Below are 22,706 nucleotides of genomic sequence, written 5' to 3'. Positions count from 1 at the left end.
ACCAGGTTTCTGCGTCGCTTGGTGGCCATAGTGTTGCCATCAGATGCCCTCCGCTTGTTGCTGCCCATGTGCTGCCTGCTGCTGCCCACTGCGGCACCGTCCCGCTCCGGCGTTCCCTCCCACAGGGGTTTGGAGTGTTTTTCCACCTAGCACACCACCATCTTCCTCTTCTTGGGTGGGATGTTGTCCCACGGGGAGGTCTCTTGCGTCCTGGGGGTGCCGTGTGGCGCGGGGCGCTTGGCCTGCTTGCCACCCACCTCTCCCGATCTAGGCACAGCCTGGCAGGAGACAACGGCTGGTGGCAGCAGCGAGCGGGTCAAAACCTCCTGGGACTGCCTCCTCAGCAGCTCCTCCAACAGTTGGGCCATGCGGGGTGGCCGATGCTGGGGGACAGCCGGGGGTCTGGCCAGGGTTCTTGGCAGCGGGTGACAGAGGGTTCTCAGCAGGGAACTCTCTGGAGGACTCTTCAGGGGATCCTTCCAGGGACTCTTCACAGGACTGTCCTTTAAAGTCTTCTCTGAACTCTCCATGGAGGGACAGCTTTGCTGGTTTTGCTGCCTCGGCTCGGTGGTGGCCGTTGGAGGGCCCCGTAGGCAGGCTCCTTGAGCAGGCTGACCTCAGAACTCGTTGCCGATAATACGGCTATTACAGACGTTATGAAGGCCGAGGCTTCGTGAGGATGGGAGGACTCGGCCTTCACCGCCTTCAGCACTGTGCGTTCGGTGAGGATTTTCTCCACTACTCCTTCTCTTCCTCCTTCTCCTTCTCTTCCTCCTTCTCTTCCTCTTTCTCCTCCTTCTCCTACTCGTTCTTCTTCTCTTCCTCTTTCTCCTCCTTCTCTTCCTCCTTCTCTTCCTCCTTCTCCTCCTCTTCCTCCTCTATAGGACTGAGGGTTGGCTGCCATCTCTTGGCTCTGCGTCTATGTTTTCTTTTGGGCATTGCTTTGCCCTTGGGTTGGCTGGTCATGGGTTGGTTTGTGTCGGAGGAGACCCTTGGGACCACCAACCGCCGCCTGGAAGGACACAAAGGGAGAGGTCTACCTGAGGACACAATGGGTTTGGGGCTGCTTTCTGCCCCTCCCCATGAGCCACGTGCCTCCTCATGTAGCCAGCAGCAGGTTGGCTGAGGAAACCCCCTGTGCCGGGACCCTCATCTGACACACAGCTGTCCCATTGTCCCTAGACCACGCTGGGGCTCTCCTGAAGAGCTGGAGAAGATCCAGCCCTGTGAAATGGGGGTGTTCCCAGCAGCCACATCCCACCCCTCCAGGTGCTGCCTTCACCACTCTTGGGTGGTGATGACCAAGGAGCGTTCAGGGCTGGGGAACGGGCTCTTGCTGGGTCAGAAAATCATGGAATGGTTTGGGTTGGAAGGGACATTTAGAGGTTCATCTAGTCCAACGCCCCCCGCTGTCATCGGCAGGGCCACCTTCCAGTAGACCAGGTTGGTTCCAGCCCCATCCAACCTGACCTTGAACACCTCCAGTCAGGCTGATGGAATGGTTTGGGTGGGAAGGGACCTTTGAAGGTCCATCTAGTCCAACACCCCTGCCATGAGCAGGGAGGTCTTCAACCAGATCAGGTTGCTCAAAGCCCCATCCAACCTGGCCTGGAATGTCTCCAGGGATGGAGCGTCTCCCACCTCTCCGGGTAAAATGGCCCCGTGTGGCCGCCCACCCTGAGCCTTCAGCCTCACCTGGCCAGAGACCTTGTCCTCTTCTTCTGCAGCTCCAAGATTTCCCCAAACTGCGGTGTTTTGCTTTGAGTCGGGCTCGGAGCAGCAGGAAAGGGAAAACCGGGAAACCCCACTGGAACCAGAAAGAAGACACCTCCTCAGAAGAGCGTCGCTGTGACGCTGCCAGACCACCCAGGGACACGCAGGGAGTGCTCAGGCCTCTTCCCAAAATGTCTGAGGGTTGGACATTCTGCTCCTCTAGCAGCCCCATCGTGTCCTCCCCAACACCAGCACCATTTCCAATGTGGTTTTCCGACTTCATCATCATCATGATGGTCAGGAAGGAGGAGCCGGGTGGTGCCGGGGAGGGGACAGGTGTCATTTCTGAGGGGAAGAGGGGGAGGAGAAGGCCTTGGCCCACCATCCTCCCACTGTACCCTTGGGCACATCCCACCCCGGGGCTCTCTTTTGGTGACACCAACAAATCGTTAGGACAAAAGGCCCTCAGGAGTTGGCCTGAAGCTTTAGGACAAGTCGGAGCCTTTTGGCGCTCAGCGTCGGCCATTTCCCCACAACATGGCAGAAGTTGGTTACCCGTCCCATGGAGAACAGCTGGGAGCTGCTTTACCTTTCCCACCTTGCTGGAGAGCTGGCAAACTGTCTTTTCTCATCTGCACATCCTCACCAGGGACTTGTCTCGAGGTCTTGAGGAGAGCCCTGGGTGAGTGTTTGGGCACACACTCCATCACAAACCTGGAAAGAAGGAGAAGACACCCATATGACCCATGGCACCACCAGCACTTGCCACTTCCTGCGGCCACTTGTCCGCAGGCAGAGTTTGGCATTGCCATGAAGGCCATTGACTTCCCAAGTCTACCACATCCCATCCCCAAGGACGGGCCTGGGAAATGGAGTCGCCCAGCGAAGAAGTCCAGGCCACCACGGGAAGAAATGTCATCCAAATTCCTCTGTCTTTCCCCTCAGAGCTGCCTTATGGGAGTGACTGCGGCCTGGGGACATCATCAAGAGTCGCCGCCTGGTGTCCCCAGGACACCCGCAGCGGCACAAGGAAGAGATGCTACCTTGGGCGTTGGCATCAAAGAGCGGCTACAGCCGCCAACGTACTCACTTGGGAAAGAGGATGACACGGCCGGAGAAGCTCAGTGAGGCCACGGGTACCACTGGGGACACAATCATGTCCAGCAGATGGGGGACCTGCAATGGAGGAACACAAAGATTCAGGACATCCTCAACGTGGTTGAAGCACTGCACACTGGAGGATGCCAAAGACAGCAGGACATCCTCAATGTGGTTGAGGGTCTCAGTGTTGGAGGAGGCCAAAGATGGCAGGACATCCCTCCACGTGGTTAAAGCACCCCACATTGGAAGAGGCCAAAAACGGTGGGACATCCCCCACATGGCTGAGGCACTCAAGTGTCGGAGGAGCTTGAGGCAGCAAGTGTTGGCAGGACCGTAACTCTCACCTGGACCGAGTGGCTGAACGTGTCCTGAGGGACCCCACACAAGCAGTGCCAGAACACTGCCGTGGGACCGCACGCACCACAGAGAAACCAAAATGCTTACCTTGAAGACAACCTTCTCCAAGTTCTCCTTCCCAGACAGCCTCTCCAGGAAGCTGCGGTAGAATTTCACGTGCACTTTCGTGCCTTCGATGAGGAGCACCCCCACCTCCCTCAGGATGAGGGCCACATTCTCCCCCTTCCCCAGGCAGTGCGAGAGGAGGGTCGTGGTGCCTTGGATGCAGTCCACCACTTTCTGCCGGGACACGGCGGCTGCCACGGCCACCTTGGAGTACTTGAGGGGCTCCAGCTCCTTGTTGCCTGGAAGAACCACAGGAGAAGGATGGAGACGCTCACCCGGTGGCCCGTGTCCTACAGCTTGTGTGTCACAATCATTGCATTGCCCCAAAAAAACTCAAAACCACTCAATTATTGGACTTTGGAGTTGCTTCAGAGAAGATGACCGTGCAGTCAGCCATCTTACCGGGCAGGTAGTCCTTGTTGTCCATCAGGTTGTGGACAACAGCAAGGTTCCTGGCCAGGTGGAACACCGGCTTCTGGATAGTCAGGGTTTCATCTCCGACCTGGACGCGTTCGAGGACAGTACCGAAGGAGCCAAGGGTGGGAATTCGGACGCCCTGCAAGTGGACGAGAAGGGTGGGAGGGTGAGGACTGGCTAGAGGGAAGATCTGGAGGTGACCTCCCCCATCCAGGGATGGTGCTTGAGGCTGGATCCTGCCCTCTCCCACCGTTTGGAGGCACGAGCTGGGCGGTGGGGAGAACTTTGGGGAGGAGATGTTGAGTCCTTCCCCTCCTCAGGAGAAAAAACCAGCACTGGAGTTTGGGCAGAACCAGGACGAGGCCATCCCGGGGAGGTCTCCAGCGACCTGGATCAGCCCTACCAGAAGTGACACCAACATTGCACAGGCCCCGTTTGGCCATCAGTGGGGACTTTTGGGGTGAGATTCCTGTTTTCTGAGGAGTTGAAGGGTGAGAGCAGGCCACGCCCCAGGGGGATCCCACCACCCCTCATGGTGCATGAGGAGGACGCGGGTGTTGCACCACCTTGTGGAGCAGGAGTTGGTCTTGAATGTAGCCAGCCACTGCATCCCAGACGGCCGTTCGCTCTGAAAAAACAAAGAAGAACCAGGTCAGGCCCCATCTCCACCAGCTCTCAGGTCCACCCCAAACATCTCCCCCTTGAGCCGCGACGCGGTGGCAGACGCCAAGTGTCAGGGCTGGCTCCGAAATGGTGACAAGCCCTTGAGTCTTGGCTGCCGGAGAGGTGGCTGCGGTTGGCCGTACCTTCAGCGGTGACGCTGGACATAGCGAAGGTGTGCTCCATCCCATCCCAGAAGTCCATCTTGGTCCGCCTCACGCTGGCAGGTCGGTTCTTGGTGGCGACAGCCATGTTGGAGGTCATCTTATGGACGTTCCTCCAAAGTGTGGGACCCACCACCCGGTGGGCCCTTTTATACCCCCTGAGTGGGTGTGCCACGCACCTCTTGTGACATCAGGGTGACATGTTCATCGCTGATTGACTGACCGTGGTGACACGGCAACCGCCAACCTCTGGTGGGGTGGCCATTAGCAGGGAGAGCTTCAAGCAGCTCAGGATGCTCCAAGCCCCGTCCAACCTGACCTCGGACCTTCCAGTCATGGACACACAGATTGGATTGGCTTGGAGGAGACATTTGAAGGTCCATCTCGTCCAACCTCCCCTGTCTTCGGCAGGGGCATATTCCAGTAGAGCAGGTTACTCAACGCCCCATCCAACCGGACCTTGGATACATCCACTCAGACCCACAGAATGGTTTGCATTGGTTGAGTTGGATTTTTGGGTGGTTTGGGTTCCAACAGACCAGGTTGGTCCCAGCCCTGTCCAATCTGACCTTGAACCCCTCCAATCAGACTCATAGAAGGTTTGGGTTGGTTGAGTTGGATTTTTGGGCTGGAAGGTTTGGGAACCAGTAGAGAAGGTTGGTCCCAGTCTCATCCAGCCTTACGTTGGACACTTCCAGTCATAGACCCACAGAACGGTTTGTGTTGAAGGGGACCTTTGAAGGTCCATCCAGTCCAACCTCCCCATCATCGGCTGGGACACCTTCCAGTAGACCAGGTTGGTCCCAGCCCCATCCAACCTGACCTTGAACACCTCCAACCGGACCCAAAGAACAGTTTGGATTGGATTTCTGGGTGGTTTGGGATCCAGTAGACGGGGTTGGTTGCAGCCCCATCCAACCTGACCTCAGACACTTCCAGTCATGGACCCAAAGACTGGTTTGGGTGGGAGGGGACCTTGGAAGGTCCATCCTGTCAAACCCCCCAATCACTGCAGTGGCCGAGAATAAAAGTAGTGCCACGAGTGGGGCGGGTGCTCCTGCGTTATTGTATCTCATCCTATTGTATTATTTTATCTCTTTTGTTTATTTTGTTTTTTCCTTTATGGTATTTTATTTTATGTTATTTTATTTTGCTCTATTCATTTTATTTTTCTTTATTTTATTTTATTTTATCACTTTATTTTACTTTATATTTGATTTTACATTTGACTTTATTTTCTTTTACTTTATATTATTTTACTTTATTCTCCTTTATTTTCTTGTACTTTATTTTCTTTTACCTTATTTTCTTGTATAATTTTATTTTACATTACTTTATTTTACTTTATTTTACTTATTTTTTTCTTTTTCTTTATTATATTAATTGTTTTTCTTTATTTTATTTTATTTTATTATATTCATTATTGTTCTTTATTTTATTTTCTTTATTGTATTTTTTTTACCGTATTTTATGGTATTTTATTTTTCTTTGTTATTTTATTTTACGTTATTTTATTCTTTATTTTACTTTAACTTTTTTCTATTATACTTCATTTTATTCTATCCTATTCTATTTATTTTACTTTATTTTACTATCTCCTCCCCCCGTCCCCTCAGCGGCCCCACATTCCCCTCTCCCCGCCCTTCCCCCCCTCTCCCCTCTCCTCCCCCGGGACACGGATTTGGCCGTTCCAGACTGCCCAGGATGGGCGCAGGGGGAGGGGTCTTGGAACAGGGCAAAAAAAATCCCGTGGAGGGAAACCCGTGACCCCCCCGCAAGTACATCCCCCACCCCCAAACCCATCCCCCACCCAAATACACCTCCAAAAATTACCCCCCACCCCCCCAATCCCATACCCCACCCCATGACCCCCACCCGAATGGGGGAGGGGGGGAGGAGGAGAAGGGGGCGGGGCCACGCTTGGTCCCTCCCCCAGTGGAAGTACCATGATTGGGGAGGGGAAGGGCAGAGGGGGCGGGGTCTGTGCTTACGAGGCTCCGCCCCCCGAGGTGGGACTGGTCAGAGAAGCTGTCCCCGGAGGTCTGACACAGCAGGGACACCCTGGCTCCACACCTCCCCAACCCCACCATGTCTCTCCTCAGCCCCCTGGGACTCGCCTCCCTCTGCCTCCCATCACCCTTCTCCACCGCACTCTGCAGCTGGAGGTCACAGCTCCTTTGCACCAGCGCCCACTGCTTTCCTTAGAGACCGGGCGGCACAAAGGCAAAGAGGGATTCTTCCGAGTTCTGAACGAACAGAATGAAACTGATAAGATTTACCCTTAAACCAAAACACGCTCCTCAACTGTATGCCACGGACAAGCGGCCACCAATGAGCTTTAACTCCCACAAGGCATAACCGTGGAAGAAATGTTTTTGCCAGAAAACAAATGGAAAGATACGCACAACTAAAGAGTTTTCTAAACAGAGAATTCAAGAGACTACTGAAAGATTGGGGAGCTTTTAACTGCCTGAAGGTCAAAGCAGCACCGGGATTGTGGAGAGGTGTCTGAGTGGTGTAAGAGGAAAGGGAAGGGAAACCTAGGGAGCAATCGCAAGTGCTTCTGCGCAGATGCGCTGCTGGAAAGGTGCCTTCAGACATGGTCAGTTTAGTTCGGAGAGGTGGAAATGCGTGAAAGGTGAGGGAGATTAAATGCAGAGCCTGAGAGAGAGAGTCCTGACAATGCAAAGAGAGGGGAAGGTCCATAGCTCTCCTCTTGCACATCTTGAAAACTCTTCATATGGATCTTACGGTAGAATACTGACTCTGAAGCACGTGCCTGGGCCTGGCCGCTGTCCCCGAGGAGCTGCTGGAGACCAGAGCCCCTGGGAAGCTGCAGCTGGAGCCTGGGCAGAGGGTCCCAGGCACCTACAGTGGCACCACTGTCCGTGTCCCTGTAACTGCATCCCACCCCAATTTTATCATCACTCTCTTCCCAGAAGATAAGTAAGAGAGAAAAGGAAGGAGAGATTTATGGGTTTTAAGGAAAACTAAAACTAGAAATGAAGCTCTAGGTTATTCTTAGTTTAAAAAAAATAAACTCAGCATTGGTGACAGTTAAGACTTTGCTTGAAACTTTTGAAATCCTGCCTTCGCACGGGTGTGAATTTGTAGTTCATATTCACTGTACGTACACGTAACTCACCCAAATCCGACTGCTTGTCGGCACTTGCATGGTTTCCGAAGGCACACACACTGACACTGACTATAAGGAAATGATCAGGTATCTATTTCCTATGAGTGCCCAGGCCACAGTTGTGTGAGGCATTGCACAAGCATCCAAAATCAATGCACCGCTGCGGCAAAGGCCGACAGCTTCCTGGGCTGCATTAGGAAAAGCGTTGTCTCCAGGTGGAGGGAGGTGATCCTTCTCTTCTCCTCAGCACTGGTGAGGCCACATCTGCAGTGCTGTGTCCAGTGCTGGGCTCCCCAGGGCGAGGAAGCTCTTGACCTCCTAAAGGAATTCCAGCAAAGGGCCCCAAAGCTGATTTAAGGGGCTGCAGCATCTTTCCTAGGAAGGAAGGCTGAGAGATCAGTAGTGTGCCCAGAAGCGTCTGCAAGCTGTAGCATATTAGTCAGCAGAGCCAGACCTCGTCATTCAAGGCAGGATTTCATGCGCTAGGGCTGTTGCAGCAGCAGCTGTGGTGATTGAGAGAGCAAGAAATGCGGTCCTGGGGAACCTCCTCACGCTAACGGTTCATTCCTGCTTCCTTCGTCCTCCTCTGCAGAGTTCAAGCGACTGTGGGTGTGCCACCGTTGGGAAGTGCATTGGTCTATGGCAATAACCATAGGTGGCCGTTGGTCTCTTTGGCTGAACTCTCTGTCCCTGCCCCAAGGTCCACTCAGCGTCCCCAAGATGTCCCCTGCCTTGGCTGGCCCCACGTTGTGGGCAGCCGGGCGCCCCAGGGCAAAGCCCGCTGCATCTGCCCCAGGCTGTGTGGCCTTGGCTGGCTGCGGAGAGGAGGGGAGAGCGGGGGTGACAGCCCGGGGGGTGACAGGAGGGCCAGCAGGCGGTGAATCACTCCCCAGTCTCCCTCATGCCTGCTGTGTCCCCGCTGCTTATCCTGACATTGCAGAGCCCTCATTAGACCTTACTGGTCTGTCCTTCCTTTGCTTTTACCTTATTGTGAAACTCCATCCACTGTGCACCCAACAGAAGGCACATGGTGTCTCTGGAGACTTCTTGTGCTCTCCTGGTGGCTCCTGATACTTCCCTGAAGGACAGGAGTCTGTTAGTAGCCCTTCCACATGTGAGACAGTCCCAAGCAGGTGCCTCTTGACCGTTCAGGATCTCCGGTGGCACTGGGAACTCACAGGTCAAGGCTCAGTCCTGTCCTCATTCCCATATACGACACCCCATGCTCTCATCCCGCAAGGCCATTCAGCACCCAAGCACATCACCAAGGCCTTTTAGCCTGCAGCTCCCTGAGTGTATTCTGCACTCCACTTTCGGGAAAAAAAGCCAAAGCTTCACACACGGTACTGGTGAAATCCCCTTTTATTGCAGAGATGCCACAAAGGAAGCCACTATCACTGTGGTGATAGACTCAATTACAGGTCTCTGGGTAAGACAGGCTGGGTTCATCCTCTGAAGAAGTGGGACAAAAGCAACTATTTGTGTACAGACAGGTTTATAACTGATACAATGACCACAAGAAAAAAATGCCTGAGATACATATAAAGTCACTGGTGAAGAGAGGTGGGCAACTCATTGCTGCTGAAGTATACTGCTAGAATCAGTTTCTTCAGGGCATCCATGATGTCCTGGTTCCTCATGCTGTAGATGAGGGGGTTCACTGCTGGAGGAACGATTGAGTACAGCACTGCCACCACCAGATCTAGAACTGGGGAGGACACAGAAGGGGGCTTTAGGCAGGCAAATATGCCAGTGCTGAGAAAGAGGGAGACCACGGCCAGGTGAGCGAGGCACGTGGAAAAGGCTTTGTGCCGCCCCTGCTCCGAGGGGATCCTCAGCACCGCCCTGAAGATCTGCACATAGGACAGCACAATGAAAACAAAGCAAACAAACGCTAAAAAGGCAGTAACCACTAGAAGGTCAGCTTCTGTGAGGTGGGCATCTGAGCAGGAGAGCTTGAGGATGTGGAGGATTTCACAGAAGAACTGGTCCAGGGCATTGCCCTGGCAGAGGGGCAGTGAAAATGTATTGGCTGTGTGCAGCACAGCATTGAGAAACCCACTGCCCCAGACAGCTGCTGCCATGCGGACACACGCTCTGCTGCCCAGGAGGGTCCCGTAGTGCAGGGGGTGGCAGATGGCAACGTAGCGGTCGTAGGACGTGACAGTGAGAAGGGAAAACTCTGCTGTAGCACAGAAAAAGAGAAAAAAAACACCTGTGCAGCACATCCTGAGAATGAGATTGTCCGAGTGTCCCGCTGACAATTGGCCATGGCTTTGGTGAGAGTGGTGGAGATGGAGCCCAGGTCAAAAACAGAGAGGTTGAGGAGGAAGAAGTACATGGGGGTGTGGAGGCAGTGGTCGCAGGTGATGGCGGTGATGATGAGGCCGTTTCCCAGGAGGGCAGCCAGGTAGATGCCCAGGAAGAGCCAGAAGGTCAAGAGCTGCAGCTCCCGTGTGTCTGCGAATGCCAGGAGGAGGAAGTGGGTGATGGAGCTGCTGCTGGACATTTGCTGCCTCTGGACATGGGGGACATTCCAAGGAGGAAATAACAGCGACAAGTCAGGGGAGACTTCTCTGAGCAAAATCAAAGCCATTTCCCACAGACCCTCCCCCTGTCACACACAGACACCCTTTTCTTTTACGAGGAGACCTTCCTTCAGCTCTGCTGCTGGAGCCCTTTTTGGTGTTGGCCCAGTGGGAGATGAAGACTAGGGCATCTGCCCATGGGCTCCTGATAAGTTTACCCCGCTCTGCAGAAGGTGGTAGGGGCAGGGAACAGCCCTGGTGAGGAACGGGAACGGTATAGGTAATTTAAGAGTTCTACTTTTTTTTTTTTTTAAGTTCCCCACCCCCCCATCTCCCATGGAGAGTATTCTTGGATGGCAGAAATCATCATAGTTTCTGCTGCACTCCAGAAGAACAGAGCGAGTCCAGCGAGGCAAGAGAATTGCCGGTGGCTTTGTGCAGAGTGAGGAGGGCTGGTCTGTCCCTCCATCTTGTTGCTGGTTTTTCCGTGCTTGCACCTTTCTGAGATGGAGGGTGACCACACTCCCACGTTCCCTTGAAAAACCACCAGACTTTGCTGAGGGCAAAAGGATCCAGAGCAGACAGCTGAATGTCTCGTCTCAAGGTCTCAGCACCCCACTTCTAGCCCAGGACACTCATGCCTTATTTCACCCAGCCAACATCATCTCCTCTGTCATAGAGGCTTTTCCTCTGCCATGGGGTATTAACATAAAAGAAAGCTGCTATGGAAGGACAACCTGGAAGGACACTTCGAGTACAAAGCCAAGTGTCCTAATGATGGTTTCTCGGTAAGCGTCAGCTCATATCCCAGCCCCACAGACTGCATTGACCAGTGCTCCAAAGGCGCGAGGAAAGCTGGGACACTTCTTCCCACAGACACACCTGCATGAGAGGACCCACAAGATTACTGTGTAACTCTGTGGCTAAAACTGCACCTCCCCAGAGAGCCTGGCAGCCAGAACAAGGTAACAATAGCAATAACAGACAAGTGGAGGAACCAGGAGAAATGCAGTGAGGGTCTGGCTGCAGGAGGCCGGGGAGAGGCAGCCGGGCGCTCAGGACAGCTCACCCTCACCCAGCCGGGCACGCCACCGCCCAGACACCAGCATTGCCGGGCAGTCGCCCTCAGCCCCTGTGCTCTGCAGGGGGAAAGGGGCACACAGTTAGAGAGATGTACCGTGGCTGTTCTGGAGCTGTGGCTTCACAGAGGTTCCTGCCTTGGACCCCAGAGCCCTGATGACAGAGGCTTTGCTGAGTGCAGAGGAGACAAGAGGCCTTCCTCAGTGAAAGGGCTCTGCATTGGAGGGGACCACATGGAGCTTTCTGAATTCTCCCTCCCACAGTGTTTCTGGCTTCAATTTCCTCCCATTCCTGATAACATCCCTGCTGCCTGGAGATTTTTCTTCTGGGAGTTGTCTCCCTGTGCCAGGCCTTTTCCCTGTCAGCACTCACAGACTCCAACCCAATCTCTGTGCAGTTACCATTCCCCTACAGAAACACGGCTGTTTTCATGAGCATCTTCCTGTTTGCGGGTGGAAAAAGGGCAGAAGAACCCTGATGGGTCCAGCAGAGGTGATGCTGGCACTGCCCATAGGGAGAGGATTTGCTGAAGGCATTTTACCAGGCTCCTGGCAGACCGACCGATCACACAGAGTGGCAGTTCAGGAGTCTCAGTAACTTGTTAAAACTTGAAAGCTCCTTTTCAAGTTACCCTTTCCTCCTGATCCCCCACTACTGTTTCCCACAATCAGAAAATAAAAAGACAGACTCAGGAAAGCTCCTTATCCTTATACTGATCTCTGCTTTGATCTTCTCCTTGAGACATCCCCTTAGAAATATTCTGGGGGTTATGTAGAACTGAGAGGAGCCCTGACACACACAGCACCCTCTCAACAGCAGGAGAGGGTGAGAGCAGAGAGCTTCTCCCCACAGAAGCTCCGTGGGAGCTCCCCGGGCAGGCGGAGAGCGGACCCTGGCAGGCGGCAGAGTCCCTGCCCCAGCACAAAGCCCCATGGTGCAGGGACCCTGCTGGAAAGGACAGCCCTGCCCACCCCTGCCTGCACACCCCCATTCACACATATTCACATTTCCCAACAAGAGCTCCCCCCCTTCTCCCCACCGTACAGACCCCACAAGCTGTGGGTTATTCCAGCGTTAGGAGATGCCTCCAGCAACTCCACCGGCATTGCCCTGCTCCCACAGACTCACCCTGTGCAGCGCCGCAAAGATTTCTCCTCCAGTGAGCTCTCGGTCCTCCTCCCAGTCCTGACCACCGTGAAGCTCTCTCTCTGCCTCGCTCGTCTCCTTGAGGTCCCCTGGCACTGCCCTCAGCCCTGCTGCGCTGAGCAGAGGAGCTGCTCTTGTGCAGACCTGTCTCTCTGCAGGCTCTGCCCACTTGTCGGGAGCATCCTCCGTCCCAGGAGCCCGGCGCAGCTCAGTAGCACAGCACCAGCCCACAGCACTTTAATGACCCCTCTGGTGGGTTTGGTGCTGACTCCATCAACCTCAGACCTGAGAGGAACCTGCAGAAACCTCTCAAGGACTCCAAGTCAGAGGCAAAGTCGAAAGTTGCTTGTAGTGTTGATGGGTCCCATGGGCATGAGTGGCAGAGACAGCAGCCATGACCAGAGATGTGAAGAGGTTGGCTCTGTCAGGGGGCTTCCAGCTTTGCCACATCCCCCTGTCATCTCCACCACAGGCTGTCCTACAGTGTCGCCTTACCGGTGCCTCTTTCCCTGCAGGCTGTAGCCATCCCCCCGACTGCCCCACCTTCCTGTCGCCTTCCTTGACTGCTCTCTCTTTGTCCTCCCGGGCTCTTCCTTGAAACACAATGCCCTGGGCTCATCCAGACTCCTTCTGGGTGACGTGTTACAGCACAACACTGCCCTTGGAAGGAAATGTCTTCCTCCTCTTGTCCAGTCTGGACTTTGTGACATTATTTCTTTCTCATGCTGTTTTGCACCAGGAAGAAAAGCTCCACCAGCTCTGAAACCACCCTGCAAGCATTCTCAGGCTTCTCCTGTCCTGTCCTCAGTCTCCACACCAGTGAGCCCACAGCCCGCAGCCTCTACATACTGGTAATGTGCTTGAGGCCTCCAAACCCCATCTTGGGCGATCTTGGGGCACTCTCCACAAGGTTTGCAGATGAAAACATAGTGGTCATAGACCAAGAAAGACAGAGCGTGACTTTTTACCAAGACCTGTAGCAGCAGGACGAGGGGCAATGGCTTTCAGCTGAAAGAAGGTAGATTTACATTGGCTATAAAGAAGAAATAGTTTATGATGAGGGTGGCAAGCCACTGGGACAGGTGTCCCAGAGAAATTGTCGATGCCCCATTCCTGGAAGTGTCCAAGGTCAGGAACTCCAAGCAACCTGAACTAGTGAAAGATGTCCCTGTCCATGGCATGAAGGGGTTGGAGTAAATGATCTTTTAGGTTCCTAGGGCTTGTGCAAGACTTACCGTGGGATGGCTAGGAAAGGAATAAAGGAAGGGAAAGGGTGGGATCAAGGTGGTTTGTGGAGGCACAAGGCCCACAGGAGGTGGGAATCCTCTGGCCTCATGACAGGGGGCCCCACAATAGACACCTGCATGGGAGCTCCTTGGCTCAGCTCCCATGCTAATTAGTGGAGATGGCAGCCAGGACGGACATGGTCATATGCACAGACCTGGGGACACCTGAAATTCCAGAGGTAGTCCAAGATACCTGGAGCTGGCTGTAAGCTCCAGTGCAGCAACACTGAGAGACAGGGCAGCATCTGGGGGCATCGTCTTGGAGGCTGGTGGGGAATCTTCGGCCAAACGAAATGCCACCATTCACCCACTTTTAGGAGGACAGAACCTGTCTCTGTTGGTTATGTTCTGGGCAGCCTGTGCAGGGATTCCCCTGATGAAATGGAGTCGGGTACCACAGGGAGAGCTCAGGTTCCCTCTGTCTTTTCCTCAGCCGGGTTTACTAGATCTCCAGTGGCCATAATGATGGATGTGTCAAGACCATTCTCACATTGTCTCATCCAATTTGGGGCAGTTATTCCCTTGAAGGACAAATAAAGGCCTGTGGAGTTAGGTGAGGGGCCAAGGCTCTCACACACAGCTACACGCATTGGGCAGGAGCAGCTCTGGCCCTCTACAGGAAAGCCATCCCCATTCCGAGTGAGCGTGTGACACACACACCCCCCACCCCCCACCCCCCCCCCCGGACAGCCTTGAGACACAAAGAGCTGATGGAGAGCCTATGGGTCAGGATTACAGGGCTCACCTCCTCCAAGCTCAGGAGTGATACATCCCTACAAAGAAGAAGGCAGGCAGAAAATCCAGGAGGCCTGCATGGATGAACAAGGAGCTCCTGGACATGCTCACAAGTAAGAAGGAGGCCTATAGGGGGTGGAAACAGAGGCGGGAAGCCTGGGAGGAATACAGAGAAAATGTTCGAGCAGCCCGGGATCAGGTTAGGCAAGCTAAAACCCAGATAGAGGTAAATCTAGCCAGGGACAACAAGACAAACAAAAACCCTTCTTTAAGTATGTCAGCGAGAAAAGAAAGACTAGGGAAGATGTGGGCCCTCTCTGGAAGGAAACACAAGAACTGGTCACCCGGGACAGAGACAAAGCTGAGGTCCTCAATGACTTTCTTGCCTCAGTCTTCACTGGCAAAGACTGCAGCCACACTGCCCATGATGCATAAGGCAAAGGCAAAGAGCTGGAAAATGAAGAACTGCCCACTGTAGGTGAAGATCAAGTACGAGACCACCTGAGGAACCTGAAGGTGCACAAGTCCATGGGACCTGATCAGACACATCCACGGGTCCTGAGGGAACTGACAGATGAAGTTGCTAAGCCACTGTCCCTCATATTTGAGAAGTCGTGGCAATCTGGTGAGGTTCCCGCTGACTTGAAAAATGGGAAAAATAACCCCTGTTTTCAGAAAGGAAAAAAATGAAAACCCAGGGAACTACAGGCCAGTCAGTCTCACCTCTGTGCCTGGCAAGATCATGGAGCAGATCCTCCTGGAAACTCTGCTAAGGCAGATGGAAAATAAAGAGGTGATTGGTGACAGCCAACATGGCTTCACCAAGGGCAAGTCATTCCTGACAAATTTGGTGGCCTTCTACGAAAGGGTTACAGCGGCAGTGGACAAGGGAAGAGCAACTGATGTCATCTACCTGGACTTGTGCAAAGTGTTTGACACTGTCCCACACAATATCCTGGTCTCTAAACTGGAGACACATGGATTCAACAGATGGACCACCAGGTCCAGAGGAGGCCCTGAAGATGATCAGTGGTCTGGAGCAGCTCTCCTATGAGGACAGGCTAAGAGAGCTGGGGTTGTTCAGCCTGGAGGAAAGAAGGCTCTGGGGAGACCTTATAGCCCCTTCTAGTACCTAAAGAGTGCCTACAGGGGAGCTGAGGAAGGACTTTATACTACGGCATGTAGTGATAGGATGAGGGGGAATGGCTTTCAACTGGAAGAGGGTGGATTTAGATTAAATATTAGGAAGGAATTTTTCACTTTAAGGGTGGTAAGGCACTGGCAGAGGTTGCCCAGAGAAGTTGTTGAGGCCCCATCCCTGGAGGTGTTTAAGGCTAGGCTGGATGGGGCTTTGAGCAAATTGGTCTAGTGGGAGGTGTCCCTGCCTATGGCAGGGGGGTTGAAACTTGATGATCTTCAAGGTCCCTTCCAACCTAAACCATTCTATAAAACAAGAAGTGCTTTTTTAAGTACGTTAATAGTAAGAGGGGGTCTAAAGAAAACATTGGACCGATAGTTGTTGAAGATGGTGATCTGACTAATAGGGATGAAGAAAAAGCAGCGGTGTGCAATGCTTTTTTTTTGCCTCACTTGTTAATCATCCATCTAGAGCTTGGGCTGCCCGGTCCCCTGAGTCAGAGGGCCACGAGTGTGCAAACAAAGACTTTCCATTTGTGGGACAGAAACCGTCAGAGAACAGCCGTATCAGCTGAATGTTCACAAGTCCATGGGGCCTGATGGGATTCATCCCAGAGTATTGAAGGAGCTGGTGGATGTGCTGGCAGGACCTCCTACACCTTCTCTGGGCAACCTGTTCCAGTGCCTTACCACTCTCAAAGTGAAAAATTTCTCCCTAAAAACTAATCTAAATCTACCTTCTTCCAGTGTGAAGCCATTCCCCCTCATCCTATCAAGTCCTGCCTAATTAATAAGTCAGAGCAGATATGCTGGACCTCAGCCAATGCACCAGGACCAAGCTCAGATGTGTAACAAAGAAAGGCAGTACCAAGTGCCCAAGGTCCCATGCAAGGCAAAGGTTCTCTTCAGAGCATGCAGGGGTGGGTGGCAGATGGCAATGGAAAGCAGAAATGAGGTGACCCAAAGGAGAGCAAACCCTTGGGACCAGAGAGACGCAGGGCTGGGCTGTGCAGCCGTGGCAGGAGAGGGCTTTGCTGTCTGGGACATCTCTGCAGCCCTGCAGGGCCTGTGGTGCAGGGGAAGCTGATCTCCAGGAAGGAGAAGGTTCTTTTGAAAATGTCCTTGGCGATGTACATCCCGTGATCCAACAACACTGGGAAAATCATTTCTCTATTCCTTGATTGCATCATCAAAGGAGTGACTAAAGGCTGTGGGAGAAGCACTGCCTACATCTACTGGATGGAGATGGGACAGTGCCTCACTGCAGCTGCCTCAACAAAAGCACTGAACGTCCCTGAGGTTCTCTTGGGGTGTGTTACACGGCTGCTCTGAATGGTGATCGTGTTCCTGCAGGTCTTGTGCTGTCCCTGCTGGCTGCCTGCGGCTGTGCTGGAGAGCCCTGGCACCTCCCGTAGCACCACAGGGTGTAGGTCACCTTCCAATGGAGCAGCTGCCCTGAAGGAGGTAAGGCACTGTAGGGGTGTCTGTGAGAAACCGGCCATGGGTGCCAAAGGAGGTCTGCTAAAGATAGCTGGTGGAGATGGGAGAGAGAGACTCAGCTCCCCTGATGGCAATGGCTCCATTGGCTCAGAGGAATACCTTTATAGGCTGCCCTGGACATCATGAGCAGGATCAGGCTTCATGTCCTAAAGGTGGGCATCTACTGACACTTCAGCTGGACAAAGGCATGCCCCAGCAGCCTCCAAAATGATGACCCCAGATGCTGCCCTGTCCCTCTGAATTGCTCCATCAGCTTCCTACAACTGTCTTCCTACATCTGTGTCACCGGTGCTTTGCATGGGTATAGGAGGAACATGAAATTCCTGCCTTTCACTGCCTGGGTGTGCTGTCACCTAGTGGGACAAGAAGAAGAGATTCTTGGACCTAACTCTGTCTCTGACAGGGGAAATGACACTGCTGGAAAGAAGTGTCTCTGCCCAGCTGAGGGAGAGTACATGACTTCAGCTGGTTTCCCAGCAGGTTCCCCTGGAGCCCCAGGGACATCTCTGAGGGAGCCCAGAGGGGACAGAGACGGTGCCACCGTGGGCTGGTCCTCTGCTGCTGAGCTGGGCCGGGCTGCTGGGACGGAGGGAGCTCCTGGCAAGCGGGCAGCACTGCAGAGAGACAGCTCTGCCCAGGAGCAGCTCCTCTGCACAACGCCGCAGGGCTGAGGGCACTGCCTGCAGGCAGCGAGGGCAGACAAGAGAAGGGAGAGAGAGATAAGGGCAGTCTGGGGCGTCTTTCCTATAGCTGAGAGCTCTCTGGGAGAGAGATCTTCACAGCCTTTCACACGGTAAGTCTCTGGCTGTGGGGTAATGCGGATGAGTTCCTGGCAGTGTCTCCTGGACCTGGCACATGCCATGGCTGATAGGAGCTGTCAGGACAGCTCTCCTGGCTTGTCTGGTGTGGAGAAGGATGTTGTGCTTCAGAGCAGGGATGCCCTGCTGCACCTTCAAAGGGACAGTGAAGGTCAGCTGCCTTCTCCCAGGGATGGCTCTGGGGTTTGAAGATAGGTGTGCAGGCAGGGGTGGGCAGGGCTGTCCTTTCCAGCAGGGTCCCTGCACCCCGGGGGCTGTGTGCTGGGGCAGCGACTCTGCCGCCTGCCAGGGTCAGCTCTCCGCCTGCCCGGGGAGCTCCCACGGCGCTGTGGGCAGAAGCTGTGGGTGGAAGGAGTGCCCCCCAGCACAGTAAGGTAGGGATGAGCAGGTCAGGGCATGGTGCTTCTGCTCTCAAGAGAGTGCAGCACGGGTCAGCTCTACCTCATGCCACTGTTCAGAGGCAGCACACCAACTCAGCAGCACCTTCCCCTTTGCAGCCACATCAGGTTTGCTGTGAACTGGTCTTTAGTCCTCGCACACTCGGAGATGTCCCTGGGCAGCGCCCCGTCCCTGGGAGGTGTTTGCAGGCAGAGGTGGGCGCACAGCAGTGGGACGGGGTTTGTGAGCACTGACGGGAGCTGAGCCGGGGACAGGAGACGGCTGCTGGCAGCAGAGACACGGGCAGGGAGTGAGAGGGAGCTGCTGCCTGAAACACTGGCGAGGGGGATGTGGGCACGTCCGTGCTGTCCCTGCAGCACAGACACCTTCCCCTGGGCAGCTCCTGCCTGGTCTCCGTTCCCAGCCGGGGCACAGCTCTGCCCTCCAGCCCATGGGGTCTCGGGCACGCATTGTCCCTGCAGCAGCCAGAGCCCAGCAAAGGACGAACCCCGGATTGCCGTCTGCTTTGCATGTCCCTCCTCCCTTGTCAGGAGCATTGTGGCACCTCACTGCCGCCCCTCCTGCCTGAGCTGCCCATGTCCTCTCCATTGGATACACTGAGTCAGTGCAGGGGGTGGGGGTTGCGGGTGGCAGATTCAGCTCCCGTTCAGATGCCGACCCTTTGGGTCCTGCTCTGCAGTCGTGTCTATGGCAGCAACGCGCCCAGGTCTCCTCCAGGCAACTTCAGAACGTTAACTATTTCCCTGGGGAGTCCTGCAGGGCTGCAGGGTGCTCTCCAGAAGGGCACAGCTCTCCCGTAGTCTCTCTGTGCTCCCTCGGATCCACGTGGAGAAGACATCTCAGTGCTCAGGCCATGGAAATGCTGCTGGGCAGCTGTACGTGGGCAGCTGCAATGATCCCTCCTGGTCCCAGTCTGGGAGGAGAGAGATGAGAAAAGGCAACGAGTCTGTATATCTGCCCATTGAACCTGGATTCCTCTCCTCTCCGCAGTGTCTTGCTTCTTTTGATGGGAACACCCGAGAGGGATCCTCCTCCAGCTGCAAGCTGCCAGCACAGGGCAGTGGAGAAGAGGGCTGATGGGCAGAACAGCTCTCCTCTCTCTGCACTAAGAGACCGTCCCTTTGCCTCTCAGCACCCACAAGACTTCACCTGGAGTGCATTAGAAATGTCAGGGATTTCAGCCATCCCAAACCACTCTGAAAGGTGGCAGGTGCAACCAGAACAAGATAAAGAAAACAAAATCCCCTCTCCCTGTCTGTGCAGTTGGGCAAATTTCAGACAACAATGCTGAAAAGCTCTTTGACATATCACGAGTATATTTAATTGGAGATCGCCCTGCGGTCCTAGTTTCCTCTTGCTACACAGCTAGGAGGACTCCTCGGGAGCCCATTACAGAGTCCCAGCTCCCAGTGGCAGCCTCAGCCAGCAAAACCCAGAGCTCAAGTGAGGGAGCTGCAGAGAGGTGCTCCTGGACAGGGAGTCTGAATGTGGGGCTGCAAAGAGACACACAATACACTTTGCTGGGAGAAGTCTGGTCTGACTCAGTACTGCCTTTTCCTCCTTAACATATACCCACAGATATCCAGAGGAAGCAAATGCCCAACAGCAGCTCCATCACCCACTTCCTCCTCCTGGCATTCACAGACACACAGGAGCTGCAGCTCTTGACCTTCTGGCTCTTCCTGGGCATCTACCTGGCTGCCCTCCTGGGAAACGGCCTCATCATCACCGCCATCGCCTGCGACCACCGCCTCCACACCCCCATGTACTTCTTCCTCCTCAACCTCTCTGTTTTTGACCTGGGCTCCATCTCCACCACTCTCACCAAAGCCATGGCCAATTCCCTCTGGAACACCAGGGTCATCTCCTACCAAGGATGTGCTGCACAAGTCTTTTTCTTTTTCATTTCAGCAGAGTTTTCCCTTCTCACTGTCACGTCCTACGACCGCTACGTTGCCATCTGCCACCCCCTGCACTACCGGACCCTCCTGGGCAGCAGAGCGTGTGTCCGCATGGCAGCAGCTGTCTGGGGCAGTGGGTTTCTCAATGCTGTGCTGCACACGGCCAATACATTTTCACTGCCCCTCTGCCAGGGCAATGCCCTGGACCAGTTCTTCTGTGAAATCCCCCACATCCTCAAGCTCTCCTGCTCAGACGCTTACCTGAGGGAGGCTGGCCTTATTGTTGTTAGTGCCTGTTTAGCATTTGGGTGTTTTGTTTTCATTCTCTTTTCCTATGCGCAGATCTTGAGGGCAGTGCTGAGGATCCCCTCGGAGCAGGGGCGGCACAAAGCCTTTTCCACGTGCCTCCCTCATCTGGCCGTGGTCTCCCTCTTTCTCAGCACTGGAATGTTTGCTTATCTGAAGCCCCCCTCCATCTCCTCCCAGTACGTGGAACTGGTGGTGTCATTTCTGTACTCAGTGGTACCGCCAGCAGTGAATCCCCTCATCTACAGCATGAGGAACCAGGAGCTCAAGGATGGCCTATGGAAACTGGCTCAATGGACGTTGTTCCACCAACAATAAACTCTCTCCCCTTCTCTGCATGTTTTCCAGACTTTATCTTAAGCCAGGTGTATTGATTTTTCCCTTGTGATAATGCCACTTACAGACCATTTTGTAGGTTTATACTACTTCTCTGGCTTTATAATGTTGTGTCTGACCCTTGCACAGTATTGGGTTAGACAAGCACTGTCCAACGGCAGCTCTGCAATAAAAGGGCATCTCCTGGGTGCAGTGCCCGAAGCCTGGACTCCAAAGTTACTCCCTACCAAATGTTGAAAGCATTTGTCTTAAAGCGTCTGTTCTCTTTGTGTTCTTCCTGTGTTTGGGGTTAAGCACACGGTTGGGTTCTATTGTACCAAGAGTTCTGTTTTTGCAGGCTCTCTGCTTGGTGTCCAGTGGCAGAAGGTGGTGCATGAGCTCCCAATTACATCCTCAGGCTGCGTCCTGTATGACAGGACGGATGGCAATGTACAGGTCTCTCTGGAAATGAATTTGGAGGGTCGGAAGAGGATGGGGACTGGCCAGGTGTCCTGAGCTGGGAGTGAATGGAGACGCGGAAAGCAAAACACCCTCAAAGGTGAAGTGCCTCAAAAGTAAAGCACTGTGTCAGGGTACCCACAAACAAGGACTCTGCAGTTCCATGGGAGTCAGCGGAGAGCCAGCAGGAAGAGGGAAGGGAGTCTGGAGAGATCATAGCTGTTAAGGGATGTTCAAGATCATCTAGTTGCAACCCCCGTGCCATGGGCAAGGACACCTCCCACTTGACCAATTTGCTCAAAGCCTCATCCAGCCTGGTCTTGAACAGTTCCAGGGATGGGGCAGCCACAACTTTCCTGTGCCTCCAGTGCCATCCACCCTTCCAGTGCCTCACCACTCTGATAGTAAATATTTCTTCTTGAGATCTAATCTAAATCTGCCTTCTTCCAGTGTGACGCCATTACCCCTCATCCTATCACTACATGCCCCCTTAAATAGTCCCTCTCCAGCTTTCTTGTAGGCGGCCTTCACACACTGGAAAGCTGCTATAATACGGGATAGGAGATACAGGAACTGCCTGAGGAAGCCCAGGGCAGTCGTGCTGTCCTGCAGAGTTGGTTTGGTCGGGGCAGAGAAGAGGTTATATGCTGTGGGGACTGAGCATCTTCTACAATATGAATGCAGAAGAGCCTGAGAGTGAGTGGCCTCTGTTTCCTTGTGCCGTCCCTGCAAGCACAAGCCGGGGGCTGATGGGAAGGCTGAGACCTCTCTCTGCCCCCCAAGCCCTGCTGTGCCCTTCAGAGAGACTGGGGCTGTGGTCGAACGCCCAGAGCTCTGCAGCCCCCTGCGGTGGGCAGTGCTGGGGGGCCAGTCCCAACTGGGCTGCTTTGCTGGGCTGGGCTGGAAAGAGCCCGGGAGAGGAAAATGCCAGTGTGGAGCTGAGCTGTGTGAGCGTGCAGGGTAGGGACAGCCAGCGGTCCCAGTCAGGGCTGACGGTGAAGGGAGCAAGGAAGAAAAAGCTCAAAAGAGAGGGGCCTGGCCTGTGCCATGTTTCCTGGACACCCCAGAGATCCTGCCCCAGGAAAATTATCCCAGACCAGTCCACACACCGGCCATTGCCATCTCTGACCGTACACCCCAACCCTGACAAGGGACCTTTCTGCACAGTCACCTCTGTCCTCCCCCTGTGGCTCAGTGATACCCAGCTCCACGGCCAGTACTAACAGAATGGAAACCAGTTTCCTACTGACGTTCTTACACACCAAGTCCTACAGGTCTGTCCACAGCTGGACTCTCAGCCAAGGCCCTTCTCAGAAACCTCCAGCAAGATCAGGTGCTCATGGCCCTGTCCCAGCTAATAGTGAAAATCTCCATTGACTGAGATCCCACCAACTGGCCTGGCTCCTTGCTCCAGTGTGTGGCCCTGAGGGAGCTCTGAGCTCT

The 22,706-nt window shown here is 54.2% G+C and overlaps 1 pseudogene across 1 annotated transcript; it reads right to left on the bottom strand.

Moving 5' to 3' along the window:
- Nucleotides 1-9,245: 9,245 nt before the first annotated feature.
- LOC309685137 (olfactory receptor 14J1-like) lies at nucleotides 9,246-10,162 on the bottom strand (annotated as a pseudogene). The gene has a single exon. The product of its transcript is annotated as an olfactory receptor 14J1-like (transcript).
- Nucleotides 10,163-22,706: the final 12,544 nt, after the last annotated feature.

This window comes from Vanellus vanellus (genome assembly GCF_965231255.1).
Source record: "Vanellus vanellus genome assembly, contig: HAP1_SCAFFOLD_77, whole genome shotgun sequence".
Taxonomy (NCBI): domain Eukaryota; kingdom Metazoa; phylum Chordata; class Aves; order Charadriiformes; family Charadriidae; genus Vanellus; species Vanellus vanellus.
This window is presented reverse-complemented; position numbering and strand designations above follow the sequence as displayed.